This window comes from Rattus norvegicus, chromosome 6, assembly GCF_021556685.1.
Source record: "Rattus norvegicus strain SHRSP/BbbUtx chromosome 6, alternate assembly SHRSP_T2T, whole genome shotgun sequence".
In the NCBI taxonomy this organism is placed as follows: Eukaryota; Metazoa; Chordata; class Mammalia; order Rodentia; family Muridae; genus Rattus; species Rattus norvegicus.
This window is the reverse complement of record NC_141539.1, coordinates 40,399,098-40,413,671: the sequence shown is the minus strand read 5'-3', so window position 1 is coordinate 40,413,671 and position 14,574 is coordinate 40,399,098. Positions and strand designations below refer to the sequence as shown.

The 14,574-nt window shown below is 41.6% G+C and overlaps 1 protein-coding gene across 1 annotated transcript in view; it reads left to right on the top strand.

Moving 5' to 3' along the window:
• Positions 1–11,596: 11,596 nt before the first annotated feature.
• Positions 11,597–14,574, top strand: part of Vsnl1 (visinin-like 1) — a 123,159-nt gene continuing 120,181 nt past the window's right edge. Inside the window, 1 exon segment of the mRNA NM_012686.2 lies at positions 11,597–11,822. The gene's annotated coding sequence lies outside the window, so the exon portion shown is untranslated.

Sequence of the window (14,574 nt, the reverse complement as noted above, 5' to 3'; positions counted from 1 at the left end):
AAATAGTCTTAAATTTTTCTCTTTAAAGTCGGCATACAGACAGTTGTTCTTAGCACATTTCGGTAGTAAAACATTTGGTAGTACCAACATTGTGTATACCAACTATAAAATAGAATGATTCTTAATTTGTAAGAATACTTTTTTAAGATTTATTTTTATTTGTGTGCTATGTATGTATCTGAGTGTATGTTTCCGTGACTGTGTATTAAGACCTTCAGAGACCAGAAGAGGGCATCATATCCCTTCCAACTGGAGTTTCAGGCAGTTGTGAGCCATCCTCTGGAAGAACAGCAAGTGTTCTTAAGCCTTAAGTCATCTCTTGAGGCCCAGAACAGTATTTTAAATCATCAGAACTGGGGTAGGTAGGAAGTTCCATGGTAGAATGCTTGTCGGCGATGCATCAAGTCTCCTCATAAAGAACCAAAATTTCCAAAGGATTCATTCTGCTCGATTACAAAACCACAGCAACATAACTTACTGAGCATGATACATAAAGAACAAGAAAAATGACTTGGCCAAATAATTGCAGAGGTCTATCTTGAGCCAAGACCCTGGCAATTTAAATAATCCAGGGACAAACTCTACCCCACAGGTTCTGCTTCATAATAAAGTTGAGCATAAAGTCAAAAAGAACTTTATGTCCTGGTTAATTTCATTGACCATTCTAAATATGAGTCCACTGAAAGGGTCTGGGGTGGTCAGGGGGAAGAAATGTTCTAGGAGAGAAAAGAAAGACATAAGATGTAATTAAGACATTGAAATGTGGGCTGGAGAGAGCTTCCAGCTCAGTTGCAGTTGGATTTTTCTGTATCTTGTAACCAAAGTATGTGGTGTCTTCAGAAAGTTGACTCTAGGTGACTATAGGAATTTAACGTTATGTTATAATGTATATTTTCCCATGGAAACCTGCTAATCCATTGAGAACTTCCTCATTTTGGTTATAAATCTGAAAGGGATTCTTAATACTACAGCGAAAAGGCAGGACTTCCTTTAGCTGTGGAAATACTATGAGTGAGTCTGGGGTGGCTTCTGCTCTTCAGTTTAGACATACAATTTGGTGGGACCACTGATCATCATAGCATGTCACTTACTCTACTCAGAGTTTATCCCACAGAAGGAATCACCATATGCCCCAGAGAGTGCTGTCCTCCTCTGAGGGAATACAGTTTGTCACAGAACTGAGGACATTCATCTTTCGTATCTTTCCACACAGTTACATTATTGAATAAAATACCAGCAAGGGACTGGGGAGATGGCTCAGCTGGTAAATGATTGCCCCACAAATGTGATAACCTGAGTTCAGAACCCTATCTAGCACCCATGTAAAAAGTTGGGTATGGTAGTATCTGTCGGCAATGCCAGCACAAGGTAGGAAAGTAGAACAGACAGATCCCAGAAGATCAGTGGCTCCAGTCACTGAGCTCCAGATTCAGTGAGAGAAACTCTTTCTAGAAAAGAAAAAATAATAGAAATACTGAAGAAGACATTCAACTTGGACTTTTGACCTCCCCCATACACCTACACACATGTGCAGATACATCCATAAGTACATGGGTACACACCAAAGTGAACACATCCATATACCACACACATACTAAATAAATTAAATAAATAAATTAGGTAGATAGATGGCTAGCTGGATAGATAGACAGATAGACATAGATAGATAGATAGATAGATAGATAGATAGATAGATAGATAGATAGATAGATGATAAGTGGTTTGAATATGCTTGGCTAAGAAAGTGTCATTTTAAGAGGTGTGGTCTTGTTGGAGTAGGTGTGGCCTTCTTAGAGGCAGTGTGTCACTATGGGCATGGGCTTTGAGACCCTCTTTCTAGCCATGTGGGAGCCAGTCTTCTGTTCATCTTTGGAACAAGATGTAGAACTCTCAACACCTCTAGTGCCATGTCTGCCTGTCTGGATGCTTCATGTTCCTGCCTTGATGATAATGAACTTGTAAGCCAGCCTCAATTAAATGAGTTGACTTGGTCATGGTGTCTATTCATAGCAGTAAAACCCTAACGGAGACAGACAGACAGACAGACAGACAGACAGACAGACAGACAAAATTTCAAAACTAGACCAACAAGTAATCATTATTCATTATGGGAAAGACCAAACTGAAACATCCAGAGAAATAAACAAGAAACCCACTCCCTTGAGAGCACCCATTTAATTTCCCCATTAAATTCACTCTTCATGTTACATAATGGCTGCAGGATAACCCCTTAACCACTGCTATGAGAACTGGAAGCCCATACAACAGTAGCAGAGTACAGTGACTGTGTTCTCTTTTCTACACTTAAGTAGCAAACTGTTCACTCAGATTTTAGGTTAAGTAAATACAAGCAAAAATAATATCATTAATTGCCCATCTCTTAGATTGACATGGTTATTACCTTAAATAACAAGAAAAGGGCATTAGAAGGGTCTATTTTTAATCATTTAAATTGGATTCCTACAGACAATGGAATAAACTTGAGCTTTGTAAAATTGTCTTTAATCCATCAGCTTCAGGTTGCTTTCAGAGTGGATTCACTCTCAAGTTCCAATTATTTATTTTTCAAATAGTACAAGACATGTGAAATTTTTCAAATTGATCCCAAGTAGTAAGAATTTAGGAGATCGTGGCTGTCACAGAATTTATTCTTAGGCTGTACCCATTTACTAATGACCCTGAACACTATGATAGCAGATGATAATATGTTATGTTGGTCAAACTCAAATGTGAGTGCTCTTCAACTCTAAAGCTGGTCCCTTTAATTGAGTCTAGTCAAGTGGCCACACTATGCGTGCTGTTACTGTTTTGTTATTATTTATTTGTCTATTAACAGGAATAAGAACATACAATATGTTCAAGAATTCTTACAGTTTAATGTATTGCTTTATTTTATTCTTTAACCCAACCCGCAATCAGTGTATTTGTGCCAAAATGACTATAATTTACACAACCAAATACCTTTTTCCAAATTTGGATGATTCCTAAAGTTTCACCCTCTCACCCCGCCTCTCTACAGTCACCTCTCTTCCTCCACCATCAACCCCCATGGTCTTAGCTCTTTACCTGCCTGTGGGTAACTCTAGTTCTGTATCCCAGACAGAGACCTCTTATCAGTCTCACCTCTGCTTAATGTCTACTGACCTCTCTGTGTGGATGTGACACAGCTTTCCAGATGACAAACACATCCAGAAGTGAAATTCTTCCCCGTTTACATACTTACTGTATATTGTTATTGAGTTTCTATGTGTAATGTGACCAGACACATGAAAGTCAAAGGACGGACTAAGGTGTCCTTGCTGTTTTTCCACTGCATACTCCAGAGTAGCTGCTGCAGGAGTTTCTGAAGATTCTTTTGTCTCCTTCTCCTTCTTTTCTGGAATTTCAAATACTAACACTAGGATTTTATGCAAGTTCTAGGATTTGAACTCAGTTCCTCACAGTTGCCTGACAAACTTTTGTTCTAAAATTTTACTGGACCATCTCTCAGTCTCTCTGTTTATTTAAAAATGTGTTTCTTTCATTTTTGAAAATCAATATCATGGTTTGGGAAGCCCAACTCCAATTGGATGATTGTGCTTCACTCTACCTTCCCCTTTTTATGTAAGTGAGCATCAAATTCTGTAGACCTTCCTGTATGTTTAGATATTTCAAAATCTAGTTTTAATAAGGGCTCTCAAACACTTCATCACCCCTTCTAGCCCACCATCCAAAGGTAGGAGAAAAAAAATGGTAAATAGGACAAGGGGATGTGGATCTATTTAAAAATAGTTCTTGGGGAGATTCAGTAGTGTCAGGATACAAACATGAATCAGCAGCGGCAGCAAGATCCAGCAGAAACCACCAGGCCTCAGCCGAATCAACACAAGTCAGCAGGAGTGACCAGAATTAGCCAGGACACCAGGAGAATTTCTCTGCTGTGCCTCTCTCCACAAACTAAAGATCTGTAAAGACATGAGACCAAGAAAGCTTTGCAAGGCTAGCTATGCAGGTGCCCTGTAACTGTCTACTGAGTCTTATTTACACTCTTTCCAAACATCATGCATCCTCCCACAGGTCTTGCCTCAGCAAAACACCACATGAGTCTGTATCACATGACACAACCTTCACCTTCCCCTGACAGCTTCAAATCAATACTATTTCCATGTCCTTGGCAATTTTTCTTTGATAAGCCCATAGTCTGATGTGATTATAAAAACTTTTCTTACAATTCTCTTCACCTCCAATTAAACCTGTTTTACTGCCTGGTGGTTTCAAAACTAAAAACAAAACGGGAGAGTGCAATTTTGCCTTCTAATAAAATCATACGCAAAAATTGTATTTATATAAAATACATATGTTAGTTATTTTTCTATTGCTATAAAAAGACACCACGACCAAGGCAGTAACTTACAGGGAAAAAAAGAAATTTATTAGAGACATAGTCCAGAGGGTGAGTGGGAGGCATGGCAGCAAGCAAACAGGCAGGCATAACACCGGAGCATTAGTTGAGAGCTCACATTTGATCTACACATAGGAGATAAAAAGGAGAGCACTAACTGGGAATGGCATAGGTTTTGTAAAATTCAAAGTCCATCTCCAATATCACACCTTCCCCAACAAGGCCAAACTTCCAAATCCTTCCCAAACAGTTCCACCAACTACGGAAAAGCATTTAAATATATATGTGAGCCTATTGGGACCATTCTCATTCAAACCACCACACCATATAAAACTGAACCTGTCCTTGATTGAATATATTGCTTTAAAAACTCTTCAATTAAGTGCCTTGGATTCCCAGTTTAACTTTTCCATGGAACTCAGTAACAAATGGTTAATAAACTGTCTGTGTGTGTGTGTGTTTTTTTAATCTAACCAAAGAAAACAAATTGAGTCAAATAATTTTATTTGTCTTCTATGAGTGTAGATAATAATAATTCCCATTCTTTTTACACTTGAACCCGCTACTCAATATTCTTGTGATTCCAAATAAGAACGTGCACCTGGGGAATGAAAGGAACATTCTGTAGCCTCAGAAGAGTAACTGAGACATGTGATTAGATTTCTCAGTCACACCTACTTCAACAACAGTATAGGTGTAACCTTTAGAAAGTGTTATCATATGGCCTTTCCTTTGAAATATTAAAAATAAAGATACTGGTATCTGGAGATCAAATAATATGAGATTGTGAAGTTGTGTAAGAATTGTAAAACAAAAGATTTTTCTCTTGTTGACATAAATTATTCATTTATTTTATTTTATACAACTTTAAAATACGGTGACTACATAAACAAGATCTGAACAATGGCAATTTCAGTAGACATGCCAATGTGGAGGTGGGAAATCTTGTAGTTTTTTCTCTGTTTAAAATATGTCCTATATTTGTATTTATTCTTTGAATGTCATACAATGTATTTTGACTATATTCACCTTCTTTCCACTCATGAACTCACAGCACCTGTGGTTGCCTGCACAAACCTGAACAAGATCAAGCCAACTCTGGCTTCTTAGGAGGAAAAATCTGTTTTCTTCAATGGTATGGACTCTGGTAAGTCAACATGTTCCACTGAATGGCCCTACACCCATGAGTACATGGGCAGCATAAACCAGAGTCGGTGGTTATTTTTAAAAGAGAAGAAGATCATGAAGTTGGGGGGGGGAGTTGGAGAAGAGGATTTCTCTATCTTTAAATTTTCTTTTGTGGCAATTCCATACGTGTATACAATGTTGACAATTGAATATACACCTGCAATGTATTTTGAACATATTCATCTCCATTATTCTTCATTTCCCCCTCCTTTTCTTGGTGAACCTGCTATTATTTCCAACAATTTCCCCTCCTACTTTCATGATGTTTTCTTAAATAATTACCTACTGAGTGTATGAGTTGGGTGGGAGGGTGAGGCAGAGTTCGAGAAATTGACCATTGGTCATAGCACTGAGGAAATATGACTTTCATTCCATACAGAATTCATTGCTAAATGGGTTGTCATTACATTGCAGCCTATCTTTACTCAGAGACATACATTTTATGTTTTGTGTGTGTGCTTGGTTGTCCTTCCGAGTTGCCTTGTGAAATGTGTACATTCTGTGAGAAGAAAGATTCTTCTGTTAAGGGACGTTATCTCAGTTGAACTTGAAGGATTAATAGGCCTCTTAAAGGTCACCATTAACTGCCAATAGTTTCTCAAGAAACTACTGATTCCTTTTTCCACCCATGAGGGAATGTTGACACGTCCCATCTTGTGAAGATCTCATTCATGAAACTAGCTACTGTGTGTTTATAGTTTCACCAGCCATGTCCCATCCAGAAGACATCATTTCACAGTGCTCCTCCACATTCTCAGGCCGTTACGTTTTTCTTTTTCCCCTCTTCCACGATGTTCCTTGGGCTTCAGAGAAGGTGATATGTGAAGTGCTCTTTATACATGAGCACTTGGCAGCCATTTATTCTTAGCCACTAATAACTCTGCATTAACTGCTGCCCACTGCAAAGCAAGCTTCTCTATCCAAGGCCAAGAGCAGCACTGTCTGTGGCATGAATATTTAGAAGGCATTTTGACAGCATGTCTATTTTGCAAAACAACTGTAAGTAGGCTCCCTCATATGTTCTATAACCTTCCCAGCCATATGATTTTAACCAGACATGCAATACAAGGTATTAGCTCCCTCTTACAGAGTGGACCTCAGGTCCAAGCAGAAAGAGGTTGATTGCTGCGTCCATATACCAGTTGTGACACTGTCACAACTGTGGGTTTATCTTGGCTGGCAGGTCGGTATTATGACACAGTGCCCATAGATGAATAAGACTGTGGATGACTTTTCTCCCTCAGTAGCTTGTCTTGCATCTCCCTGCCCTAAGCACTGTGAGTACAATAGAAACAGAGCTTCTAGCTCAGCTGCAGTTGGATTTTTCTGTATCTTGTAACCAAAGTGTGTGGTGTCTTCAGCAAGAGTCTTATAATAGTGAAACTTGCAATGTATTCCTAATGTCCAGAAAACAATAATAAAAAATGAAGATAGGTTTGTTAATGAATGTTTTTAAATAGTTTGAATGTTAATTCTCCACTTGATCACACTCAATTCAAATGAGAGTAATTTGACCAAGACACTCCTGTAATGGCTATAATGTTTCTTTATACCATAAAGATTTTAAGTACAGCTTAAATGACCATTTTAAAACAATGTAACATATTCATTTTGCTTTCAGAAATAAAATGTAGACAGCCTAAGCTATTCCTTAACAATTACTAAGTGGGTTGTCATTACATTGTAGCCTATCTTCAATCTGAGCTGTACAATTTTTATTTTGTATATGTACTTGGTTGACCTTCAGAGTGACCTTGTGAAATGTCTATGTACTGTGAGATTTGTCTGCTAAGGGATGCTATCTCAGTTGAACTTGAAGGATTAATAGACCTCTTAAAGGTCACTCAAAGTAAAAGAGTTTCCCAGAAGAAGGAATTCTTGCAAAAAGAGACATGGGTAATACATTATCATGTGCTTCGAAAGCTACAAGTGCCACAGTCTAACAGGGAACAGGGAGCTAAAAAGATACAGCATGGAGAGGGTTTGTATGGGCCCACAGGAGCAGGAAATGTTCTCTGCTAAGAGTGTTTTTTTGTTGTTGTTGTTGTTGTTTTGTTTTGTTTCATTTATTCTGTATGGATTGGATTGGATTAAAAGGAGACACTACATAATAGTTTTAGTCACAAAGGTAATGATTTTGTAATTGTGAGAGTAATTGTGAGAATGGAAAAAGATTGGAGGTCTTTTGGCCCACATGCATGAGTTCAATTCCCCAGCACCCACATAAAAATAGCTGAGTACAATGAACTATAACTACCTCAGAGCTAAAAGGCTGGAGAAAGTGAGTCCAGTCCAGTCAGTTAGTGAACCTCTGTTTCAGTGACTAACCCCATTTCAAAATAAAATATGGTGGAATGAATGAGTGAATGAATGAAATCAATAGTGACTAAGAACAGTACCCAAAGAAGACTTCTGACTATCTGCATGACCACATGTGGATAGGCACACACACACACACACACACACACACACACACACACACACACACACACACGTGTATACATACAATACACATACCAAAGGAAAAAGGAATGAAAAAAAACTAATCTCAGACAACCATGAAAGGCTGAACTGTGCAGTGGAGGATGGATTGGAGTCAGAAGAGAAGATTCATAGGATTTCAGTGATGGTTTAATGAAGTAAGGTGCAGATGTGCTAGTTTAAATGACCTGCTTAGCACTATATCTATGAAATGCACACACAAAAATAACTGTAACTATTCTTTGTCAATTTAAATGAATGTCTCCCGTTGATTAAATTAAATTACACCTCTGTCCCTTTTCTCTGCCTTGCTATGTCCTTCACTTAGTTTTTCTCCCAGTTTTCTGAATACTTTCATGTCAAGCTAGCTTATGTATTTTATACACAAGCACTTCAATGTCACCATGAGGTCACAGGCCCACAGGCTTTGACTGCTTGTTCTGATGGCATTTCATATACTCATTAGCATTCCTGTGCTCCTCTTAAAGCTGGTGGGAATGTTAAATGGAGCTGTGTATACTTACAAGCTATTCTTGGTTTTGTTTTGTTTATTTATTTTAATCTAGAATAAAGATGAAATAGAAGTTCTAGAATCTTCTCTAAAGAATATACTTTGTCAAGATGCTATGGTACTTCATCCAGCAATCTTGATATTTGAATGGCCTAAGCAGGAGAATTGTTGCAAGTTCAAGGTAAGCCTGGGCTACATAGTATGCTCCAGGTCTCCCTGTTCTACATAGTAAAACCAAAAAGAAAAAAACAAACCTCTATATAAATGCTGAGAAGATACATTTCAGTTATTCTGTAGAAATAAGTGGTATGTGGGGTGGTAAATATGCTAATTAGCTTGGGGCATTTGCTTTACATTGTATACATCCATACTTATAGAATAGCATCATTTCCTATCTCATAAATACATCTTTATAACTGGTCAATGTGCAGTACAATTTTAAGAGTATAATTTGCAAGGAGAAAAAGGAAAATGACTCCTCAATTGTTTCTGACCCATTGAGGATTCATCTAGTATCTGTAAAAAAAAAAAAAAAAAAAAAACCTCTTCCTCCTTATAATATCTTCCTGACTAGCCTTCCTTATACTCATCCCATCCCATATTCATCGCGAATACCCAACGTGTATAAAAGCTGCCAGTTGACTTTTTGATATAAAGGAGTGGTGTCATGTACATGACACTCCTCAGTCAACATGAGGCTGTATTTCAGTCCTGTATCCTTATGTACATAGCATCTCTGGACTACATATCATTGCTGTAGTTCATGGTCACTAGGGACACCCACATTTGCATGAGAGAGGAGACAGTAGAGGACTCACGCTGAAACCCTGGACAGTCCTACCTCAAATCTACAATCTGGAAGAGAAGACATCTTTCTGATTCTGCTGGCCGGTGTTTACTGTCTCCTAGAGCTGGTCTTCCACCCCTGTAACTCAATAAAAACCACTTAATTTTTAAAACGACCCAACATATTAGTAGTATAAAGTGGGTATAACATTGTAAGTGAAGACTAGATTAAGATGCCATAGTTTGGACACCACACAACGCTGTGGAATTCAACGGAATTATTTCTGAAAACACAACCAACAGCCTGCTTTCTGAGAACAAGCAACTAAAGTCAAATGTGCATTTTTTTTCCCTAAGCACAGAGCAAAGTAATTTATCTAAAACTGAATGTTGTCACCAGTGGGCCCCCTGGGACTCAATAAGCTGGTTGGTCTGGTTAAAGCTGAGAAATAACATCGTGACCCCTTCAGTTAATACAGACTGCAGTGCATTGGCTGTTCTCCAAGGAGACACCAGACCGCCTCAGTGGGGAAAACAAGATGGGGCATTGCTTTGAAAACTCTCCTAGGTGATCTCCCTGGCTAACAAAAGCGACTTATTCAAATCGGACTTGAGCCACTAGTCCTTCGGGAGAAACCGAAAGAACCCGCCTAGCCCGCGGGGATGCCCTACTGCGCAGTGCGCACTGCGGCCTGGGAGCGCAGGGCGGGCGCCTCGGGATTCACTCCGTGCTCGGCTCTGCAGCGTGCCTTGTCCTAGCCCCCTGGTTTTCACTGTCACCCACACGTGGCGGAAGAGCTCTACAGGGAGGGGATGGCCACTACCTCTGTTCTGGGATTCCTGAAGGTGCGCTGTCTTTGGCACCTTTCTGAGGAGTCTGGCCTGGAAAGAGCGTTCATTCCTGAGCTGGATGAGATTAGCTTTGAACCTGCTTAGTGCCATGGCCTGAGACCCTCTCCCAGTTTCTCTGGCCAGCCTTAGTAACTTCAAATGCATTCCAAGTCGCTCTCCCAATTTGGAGACTGCTGCCGCCTGGCAACCGTTTTAAAGCTGGTTGACCACCAGGGGCGCTCTAGGAATTGCAGTTTCTCTGAATGTACCAAGGTGTGTAAAGACCGTGGGCAAACGCAGAGCACCGGGATAAAGGAAAACACTGGTTTTCATTAGGTTCCCAGACCCTCCTTTCCTTGAAAATGAAGTTCCCACAAGAATGAAACTCTAGACAGATTGTCATAAACGCCATCAACCCTGTAAACACAGGGCAGTGCCTGCTAGTGGGTACTCCAAAGAAAAATCAGAGAATGAGGGAAACAGTAAATTGGAGAACCCCATCAGCTGGGAGTATTTGAGAATTCGTCCTTGCTTTCCAGGTAGAGAAGCCACCAGCATTTACTAGGCACTACTCTTTGCCAAGTTTTCTAGGCTTTGGCAGGCCAATGGGCAGCGGGGTAGAGCTGGCAGAGGACAGCCATTTAGGAAGGACCTTAGGGATGATGAGGAAGGTGAAACCCCAAACCTTCAACCTGAATCTGAAGGGTTATTGGCTACTTTCTCTCCACACCTAATCCTTGCCCGAAGCAAAGAATATTCAGTATGTAACTGCTTTGTGTATAAAAGATGGCACTTTTCATCATTCGTGGATAGTCACCAAGGTTCAGAAGCCTCAAGACCAGCTCTCTAACACCCATTGCTTCTACATGGCCCAGCCACCAGACACTTGGCTCCCATTCTCCAGTAATTCTCTCAGTGGCGCAAGGGCAGGTGCTTAGGGCTCGCCTGGCAGCCTTCTCCAGCGATTTCTGCAGTTCTCTTCATCCTACAGTCTGACAAGAGGTGGTCAAAGGCTGGGCTAAAACTGAGTGCAGAGAGGAAAACAAGCCCACGTGTTCTTGTCTCCTCTGGCATAGCTTTCAGTCACTTGGCCCCAGAATTTCAGGGAGTGGTGAATGAACACCATCTGCCCTACCTCGTTCCCATCCTGGTACAGGGATAGAGTTAGCCGGGCTCCTTTTCCCGATCTCCTTTTGAGTGTCTGCTAAAATCCGGAGCCTAGGAATCTGCAAAAACTCCGAGCCCTGCATCTGAGCATGCGCCATCGCCAAGCGGCTTTTGGTCACAACTCTCCAGGCTGGGCTGCGGAGCGGCAGGAGGAGGGTGGAGGGAGAAACGAGGGGGCGGGGGGAGTAGAGAGGTGGAGGCTCGCGCGCTTGCGCACGCAGCTCCAGGGACCCTAGGTTTTCTATGGGATTCCCAATCTGCAGCAGAGATTCACCCGAGCGTGTTGCAGCGGCCACTGGGCTTGCAAGGCGCAATCCAAGAGGGATTTAAGCAGCCCGGAGCTCCCAGAAAAGAAGCGAGAGAGAACCACTCACAGAGACGGTTTAGCCGTTAGTCTGAATTAAATATATATATTTTTTTGAAAGAACTGTTTAGTTTTATCATTTTCCTTAAGTGACGGTGCACAGCGCTATAACTGTAAGTGGAAAATATAATCTTCGTTGCATTTTTTGCATGTGTAGCGCAGCCGATTGTCAAGAGATGCTTGGGCTATTGTCACATATTTTGCTTTGCATAGATGTTACTAAATGCATGGTGACAGTTGCCTTGGTTAACGTTAGTGGGTCGGAATGTGCTGCTGGTTCATAGGGGACCTTTTGGAATAATGCGGTGGGGGAAGGAGTGTTTATATGCGGCGTGTTCAGGGGACTTCGGCTAGATTAAAGACAGGTGAGACTAGGAGCTTTTTCAGTATAAGACTACAAATAGGTAGGTTTCCTTAGACGGACTTAAGTAGCTAATTATACGACTGTGAAGTTTCCCAGTTGCTGATAAAACTATTGAGCGGTTGCAGTTAAGTACCAACCTGTCTATACGTGGGATTGGTGCACCATTTTTTTTTCACGGTGGAGAAGCACAAAAGGTGTTTGCTAAGTAAAACTGAGTGGACGAGGCTGGTGTGGGATTGGTTGCTATGCAGGATGCTAGTGTTTAAAACCCAAGGAGTTAGGCACACAAGTATATTGCTTAGTACTTGGAAAAATGCTATTTTCTTTTTCTTTTCCCTATTCGTCGCAATGATGAATTGTTAAGAAAAGCAAAGCTCTGTTCTACAGCATCTTTGATTTTGAGCAGAGTCGAGAGTGGCTGTATGAAGACCTAACTAGCTAGCTACCTGACTCTGCATTCCGCATTCGCCTTCCGGAATGCAGGGCTGGGAACTGCACCCCTTGGCATGTTGCATTTGCAAATGTTGCTTTAAAGGAGAAAAGGTCGTTCTGTGTTTTTAACTTAAATTGGGTTGTTCCTGCCTCGGAAAGTGGAAGAGGGGTCTTCACAAGGTCAAACCCTGTTTGAGGGAAAAACAGATTACCAAAATATACCCTCCAAGGTGTGAGAATGTGTAAGGGCAGGGGGTAGAGATGCAGGGATGTTTCTCACAGGCAGGAAGAGGGAGAGAGCTCATCTCTGCGCGAATGTACTCAGTGAAATGCCAGAGTGGGAATCCATTTTTCCAGAGTTGCCCTCCTGTCCATATTTTGGAGACTAAACTGAGATGGAATTGCTGGTGGGTGTGGAAGGCACAAAGTACACACTGTCTGAGAGCCACATCCCACTTGAAGGCATGAGAAGCCAGGGAGTTTTATATCCACATATTTTTCCCCTTAGTTTAAAAGAATTTTAGGCTGAGACAAATTTAAAATGAAACTTGTGCAAACTCATTTTAGCCCATTATCATTTAAAGTGTCTCCATCTGCGTGTGTCATGGGGGTGGGGTCTGCATCATTGTAGACCGTACTCACCAGTGTCCTCTCACCAAGATCGGGGAGCTAAACAACCCCCAGAAAATGCTGCATTGAAGCAGACTGGCAGAATGGTATGAGGCAGACAAGAGAAGAGGGGCTGCTGTGTACTGGATTTCCACAGAAAAGTCAATCTGATCTCTGGGATGAAAATAAATGAATGTAAGAAATAAAAGAAACAAAAGAGAGGAACATTTTGCTCATCTTTCGATGGTTTGATCAGTCCAGCCATTTTTCAGCCCCTCAAAGGAATATGCGATTTACTTCAATGCATAAAATTTGGGCTAGAAAATTCGAGAATAGCCTCTCCCTGGAAATCCAAAGTAGACATCACACAGCCTCTCTCCTCTTCCTTACTCCAGGGCAGAAAGACCAATCGTGGTCACATTTGAGCCATACTTATTGCCATCCCTGAGTTGGCATTGGTTCAGTGACCTCTGTGTGTGTGTGTGTGTGTGTGTGTGTGTGTGTGTGTGTGTGTGTGTGTTGCTCTGCATGGGTAAATAGATGGCAGAGGAAATGGGAGAGTCACGTATTAAACATCGCTGATGCTGTGCCTCAGATTCTCTGGCTCCTAGGTTGACAGGTATAGAAGCTAAAATCAGCCAGAGCCCTTTATAGAATAGTCCATCTATTCTAAAGCTCTTGTTTTACAGATTTGGAAATGAGGCCCACAGCCATGCAACTAGATGAGACCAATTAACTTCCGGCCTATGGGACAATTAAAAAAGTCATGTTGAGTGCAAACATTCTCTTCTCCTCTGCAGTGTTCAGCATTCTCAGCGATACTGCTGTGGTCTTCAGATGTATGTGCCGTGCTCATTTCATTTGGCATGAGATGGTCTTGCTGGGTGAGGAGGGGCTTTTACGCTCTCCATTGCCCCTCACCTCTAAGAAACCCGCCTCATTGCGTTATGTTTGTTTTCCCTTTTGACTTTTAGTCTACTCTCCCTGGCACTCTGTGCATCTCAATTTATTTAAGACCTTTAGTGTTTCTGGGAGGCATCAGCAAACCAGAGGCAAGGGTAGATCCTGTATGAGACCTGCCTGGGGTAGATCCATTTCTCCTGGCTCCACTCCCAGAATCCCTCAGTGGCTCCAGGCTACAGAGATACTGCAGGTGCCATCCCCACCCCTCTGCCAGTCTAGCCTCCTCCCAAGCTGCTGCAGCTGCAGGAATGGGAATGTTGTGGAGCAGAGGAGCTGCAGGATAAACATACAGTGGACTCTGCCAACTCCCCGGGCTCCTGGAAGGCAGGAGCCAAGTCAGAGATGTGCATCTCCAGGCTGTGTGGAAATCCTCCAGGGGAAGTCACCTGCTGTGGGGTGGGTCAGAAAGGCTATGGAGAGAATGCTTGGTGGGGTTAGAGAGAAGGGTAATGAGGCCCCGTGACCCCTTTGGAGCTTTCGAGTATGCATGCATGCAT